Source organism: Lagenorhynchus albirostris, chromosome 2, assembly GCF_949774975.1.
Source record: "Lagenorhynchus albirostris chromosome 2, mLagAlb1.1, whole genome shotgun sequence".
Lineage (NCBI taxonomy): Eukaryota > Metazoa > Chordata > Mammalia > Artiodactyla > Delphinidae > Lagenorhynchus > Lagenorhynchus albirostris.
Window position 1 is genome coordinate 43,126,920 of NC_083096.1, and position 6,000 is coordinate 43,132,919.

The 6,000-nt window shown below is 41.8% G+C and overlaps 1 protein-coding gene across 1 annotated transcript in view; it reads left to right on the plus strand.

Annotated features, from left to right (window-relative positions):
* The window catches only part of KCNK2 (potassium two pore domain channel subfamily K member 2), a 165,411-nt gene extending 161,064 nt beyond the window's left edge, over positions 1–4,347 (plus strand). Inside the window, exon 9 of the transcript XR_009539185.1 lies at positions 4,329–4,347. The gene's annotated coding sequence lies outside the window, so the exon portion shown is untranslated. The remainder of the gene's footprint in view (positions 1–4,328) is intronic.
* Positions 4,348–6,000: the final 1,653 nt, after the last annotated feature.

Here is a 6,000-nt window from a genome sequence, read left to right on the forward strand (position 1 = left end):
TTATTCTCTGCTCCAGATGAAAGAGTGGTCTTTTTCATATGCAAATCTGATTGTGTTACTGTCCAGTTCAAATCCACTAATTGTCCTTCATTTCTTTAGGAATAAGACCAGAATCCTTCAAATGGGCCTTCTTTTAGCCTCCCTTATACCATCCTCTCTGAGCTCATATTGTATCACTCTCTACCTCTCTGTATCCCAGCCCCAGTGGATTTGTCTTTTTCCATGAAGTTATGCCTGGAATGCTTGCTCTCTTTTTCCTCCTCAACTTTTTTTCACCTAACAAAATCCTCCTCATTCTTCATAACTCAGCTTAAGTATCACTTTCTCTGATAAGCTTTCCCTGACTCCAATTCAGGTAACTTTATAATACACTCTATAAAACCCTGTTTATTTCCCTGTTTATGATTAGATTCATCACTATTCCTCTTGATTATCTTTCCCACTAGAATCTAACTCATTTGTTTTCACTCACTAAAGTACTTTTATTTCCAAATACTAGCAAAGTACATAGAGTAGGTGCTCAAAAAATACATGATGAATAACTGAATGGAGATAAAAACAGGGACTTAACTATTGTAACCATCTGAAGTATAAATATCCCACATTTTCTCAGCTCTGCAAACATTTATCTGTCCTCTTCTACTGGCTTAGTAGTAAATGGGATACAAATATTTCTCTTATTAACTGACAGGCTGGTACTAGTTACTCATTGTATATAAAAAAATCAAAACCAATTCTTCAACTAAGGAGACTTGCAGTTTGTCATTATACACTCTTATTTGTTCTAAACAAGGGTTTCATTATTTTCACTTTCAAATTTTGGCTTCCAATAGATACTATCAAAGCTTTTCAATTATAATTTAATCCTGAAAATTTGTTTAGAAATTAAGTGTAAATCATATTTGCTAATACTAGGAAATGGGTGCCTTTTATTAGTAGAAAGCTAAATGCACATTATCCTTGCCAAATAAAATTCAGCTTTTTCATGCTTAAATTTATAAGCAGTCTGGGAAGAAATCCATTATTGGGTACATCTTGAACTGTATCCAACTGAGAGTATTAGTCACTTACATGGTATAATTTTGAAATCAACTCATAGAGTAAACATTAGTTTTTATCCCATTGCTGCCTGACTTTCGTAGATGGTGTCTCTTTCTACACTATACAATTAAGAAAGAGTAGTGTGTAGACAATTTTTATCATACTACCTATTTTGTTTAAAAAACATTTTAGACTTTAAATGTCATTGATATTAGACTATGTTTTCGGAGTTTTATTAAAAGTTCTAAATGAGCATTAGTAAGTGGTAATATCTGGTGCAGATTCAAATTTTACCATTACCCAAGTATTCTAGAGATGGAAAGATAGCATCAGATACTATTAGGATACCTATCTAACCCATTTTGTTTCTCAGGTGCAACAATTAAGAGTTTATGCATGCATTGAGAAAGTTTAATATTGCCAAGGTCTAGATATATGCAAACCGATTAGCCAAATGTATGAATCTCTTCAGTGATTACCTTGTATGCGCAAAGAAAATATTACTCTGTTCATGGTTTACCAAGTCAGCATTTTTCAAGAGCTTTTAATGTGCCAATCACTAGAAATACTAAGCCAATTAAATGTCTGCTTTCTAGGAGATGGCAGGACATGGACATGCAGCACAGATGGAGGGAATGTCTCGGTGCAGAGGAGCCCTGGACAAAAAGGCTCTTGCCTGTTCATGGTCCTGGAAGGCTGAGGCAGAAGGGAAGGGAGAAGGGCTAGCAGTGGAGAGTTACTGAGTCAGAGTAGAGAAAAGTACCTCAGTTGAGGCCCCAATAAGGAGGGCTCTGAATAAGAGGTGCCTGAATCTGAGTGACTACAACTCTCTGCAGAAGATGACAGTGCTCTGGCTATGGGAAGGGCAGCTTCCACGACAACTGCCAGACAAAACCATGAAATCGCCTATGCTGGGGGCTGAAAGATCACACATAGCATTTTGGCCTGGAGCCAGACTCCTCAGAAAGAACTGTGATCCCTTTAGGAGTATTTTGCATTTGGCAGTAGGAAAGTCATTTCAAACCTTAAAATAGGGAGCGTTGTGAATAGATGTGTACTTCTAGAACAATCACTCTGGCAAAAGTGTGGAATAGATGCTGAGGGGAATGAGATGAGAAGTATGGCAGGAAGTCCCTGAGAGAGAGATTTGGGTCTGAACCACAGGAGGGCACTGGGTAGATGTGGGCTAGGAGGAAGGGGGAGAAGGTTTTGAATTGAAGGCACCTGCTGGGTCACCGAAATGAAAACCCTCCATGGGCACTTAGAATACTCAAATGAGTTCAGGTCAGGGACCCTGGGAAGAGAAATGAATGTGGGAATCACTGACGTTAGAAGTCTGCACGTTGAAAATGAGAAGTTGATGTCACCAGTCAATATTGATAAATAAAATTCCCCTTCTAAATATTAACCTGGTTTTAAATGTTACATAGATTAGGTGTATTTCGATGCAAGTCAGAACAATCCTCTCATATGAGTTAAATAAGATCTGAGAACATTTTCAACCTAAATGTTAATCAAGCATTACTTGTGGGCTGGTATTCTAGTAATTACTGTGTACGTTTTCTTTGTGGTAAACAATTTTTATCAGCAAAGCGCATATATATTTATTTATTTATTTATTTATTTATATAAATATATTTTAGCCTCCATTTATTTTAGCCCTGCTTACACTACTTAATTTGGTTCTGTTAATTTTAACGTATGTTCCCGGGACATCTTCTCTTCTTGGAAAGGAGAAGTATAACTAAGTTGTCCATTAAAATAGAAAAACAGAAACGAAAACATACATGACAACTCTAGTGGACACCGTTGCTATTAGGGGCCAGTGGCCCCATCCCCAGCTGCTCTGAGTTTTGGACGATCCAGTTCACAGCCACCTGCTTCTCTAGAAAGCAACCCTATGCAGATTAGAAGACACCTCAACCTTTTGCAGCTCCAGCCCTTCCCCAATATGGGTGACCCACAGCCAGTAATTGACATGGGGATAACAAAACACAGACATCTTAGCCCTAGGTGGCACTTAACTCTGTGCTGCAACTTACACTCCAGAGCTCTCTGTGGAGCCAAGCTGAGGCCAGATTCCAGCTGAGACCACATCCTTGCTTAGCACCTTCCTCCATTCTCTCCCATTTTCCTCACTCCCTTTCTCCTGAGCGCAAGTCTCCAAATATCACGTGCACCCAAGTCCTTGCCTCAGGTTCTTTTTTGAAGACAACTATAGAAGTTACGTATTGGAGTAGAAGGTAAGGGCAGGATGGGGAGAAATAATATTTTTAATACAGAGATGATAACTCTGAGCACTTATTCCACTTCTATTTTCTAGGCAGCCACATTGAAAAGTGAAACATTTATCAGTAAACCAATGACTTGTTTCCCATTGTCCATGATAAGCAAGTGTATCCACAGCTCATGAAAACAAAGTCTTTCCAGCACTGAGTTCTAAAAATAGACATTTTATATGGGCCTTCATATAGGTAACACAGAGAGATGCAAGAGAAACAGAACACAATATTCAAACCAAAAAAGTTGTAGTGGTTTCTACGACTGTTTTCATATTGATTCTAGATATAAGATAATGGAATATCACCAATTTTAGTTTAGTGAAAGCATTTCTTCTGCATGAGTCAAAATTTATGATTCAAGTGCACATCTTTCTGATACCTGTCTTGGTAATATTTTGAATTTCCACAGCAGTGTTTTACAAATTTCAGTGTCTCTAAGAATAACCAGAAAGTTGGATTAAAGGGCAATTTTCTGAGTCCCATCACTAGGGAAGCTTGTAAAGTAGGTCTAAAGTGAAGCCCAGAAAATTGCACTTTCATACGTATGCTCATTGTTCAGAATTCACACTTTGAGAAACTAATGTAGAAGACTGTAGAAATGGTTTCCCAAATTTTTATTTCAGCACAGTTTTTAATAAGCATTGGATAGCAGAAACTTCATGGTGTTATTCTCTGATAATTTGACCAAAATACTGGCATGTGTCATTGTAAATTGAGTATGGATTGATAAACTTTATAGATTGAATATGCAGATGAAGGTACAGAATTTCATTGAGAACAATGAAGTCAGCCAAGTTTGACATAGCCCACATGGAGGCTGGCCATAAGATAATCCTCTGTGGAGGTGTGCTCAGGAAAAAGCAATGAATATATTTACAATTCATGTAGGAATTTTTAAAATCTTCCTTATTAATAGTTTATAATTAATAGTGAACTTTTCCCTAGAGCCAGTTTCAGCTTCATGTTTTATCACTTTTCTGCATCCCATTTGGAACATTTTTTTAGGATTCTGAAAAGGACAGTTATAAAATAGCAACATAAGACACACAGGGAGACTCAGAGAAGATGGCGGAAGAGTAAGATGCGGAGATCACCTTCCTACCACAGATAAATCAGAAATACATCTACACGTGAAACAACTCCTACAGAACACCTACTGAACACTGGCAGAAGACCTCAGACCTCCCAAAAGGCAAGAAACTCCCCACGTACCTGGGTAGGGCAAAAGAAAAAAGAATAAACAGAGACAAAAGAATAGGGACGGGACCTGCACCAGTGGGAGGGAGCCATGAAGGAGGAAAGGTTTCCACACACTAGGAAGCCCCTTCGCGGTCAGAGACTGCGGGTGGCGGAGGGGGGAAGCTTCGGTGCCGCGGAGCAAAGCGCAGCAACAGGGTTGCAGAGGGCAAAGCGGACAGATTCCCGCACAGAGGATCGGTGCCGACCAGCACTCACCAGCCGGAGAGGCTTGTCTGCTCACCCGCAGGGGTGGGCGGGGTTGGGAGCTGAGGCTCAGGCTTCGGAGGTCAGAGCGCAGGGAGAGGACTGGGGTTGGCTGCGTGAACACACCCTAAAGGGGGCTAGTGTGCCACGGCTAACCGGGAGGGAGTCCGGGAAAAAGTCTGGAGCTGCCGAAGAGACAAGAGACTTTTTCTTCCCTCTGTTTCCCGGTGCGCGAGGAGAGGGGATTCACGCCGCTTAAAGGAGCTTCAGAGACGGGCACGAGCCACGGCTATCAGCGCGGGCCCCAGAGACAGGCATGAGACACTAAGGCTGCTGCTGCCCTCACCAAGAAGCCTGTGAGCGAGCACAGGTCACACTCCACACCTCCCCTCCCGGGAGCCTGTGCAGCCCGCCACTGCCAGGGTCCTGTGATCCAGGGACAGCTTCCCCGGGAGAATGCACGGCGCGCCTCAGGCTGCTGCAACGTCCCGCCAGCCTCTGCCGCCGCAGGCTCGCCCCACATCCGTACCCCTCCCTCCCCCGGCCTGAGTGAGCCAGAGCCCCCGAATCAGCTGCTCCTTTAACCGCGTCCTGTCTGAGTGAAGAACAGATGCCCTCAATCGACCTACACCCTCAATTGACCTACACGCAGAGGCGGGGCCAGATCCAAAGCTGAACCCCGGGAGCTGGGCGAATAAAGAAGAGAAAGGGAAATCTCTCACAGCAGCCTCAGAAGCAGCAGATTAAAGCTCCACAATCAACTTGATGTACCCTGCATCTGTGGAATACCTGAATAGACAACGAGTCATCCCAAATTGAGGAGGTGGACTTTGAGAGCAAGATACATTACTTTTTCCTCTTTTCCTCTTTTTGTGAGTATGTGTATGCTTCTGTGTGAGATTTTGTCTGTACAGCTTTGCTTTCGCCATTTGTCCTAGGGTTCTGTCTGTCCTTTTTTTTTTTTTACTTAAAATTTTTTTTTCTTAATAATTTTTATTTTAATAACTTTATTTTTTCTTACTTTATTTTATCCTATTTCTTTCTTTCTTTCTTTCTTCTTCTCCCTTTTATTCTGAGCCGTGTGGATGAAAGGCTCTTGATGCTCCAGCCAGGGGTCAGGGCTGTGCATCTGAGGTGGGAGAGCCAAGTTCAGGACACTGGTGCACAAGAGACCTCCCAGCTCCACGTAATATCAAACGGCGAAAATCTCCCAGATATCTCCATCTCAACACCA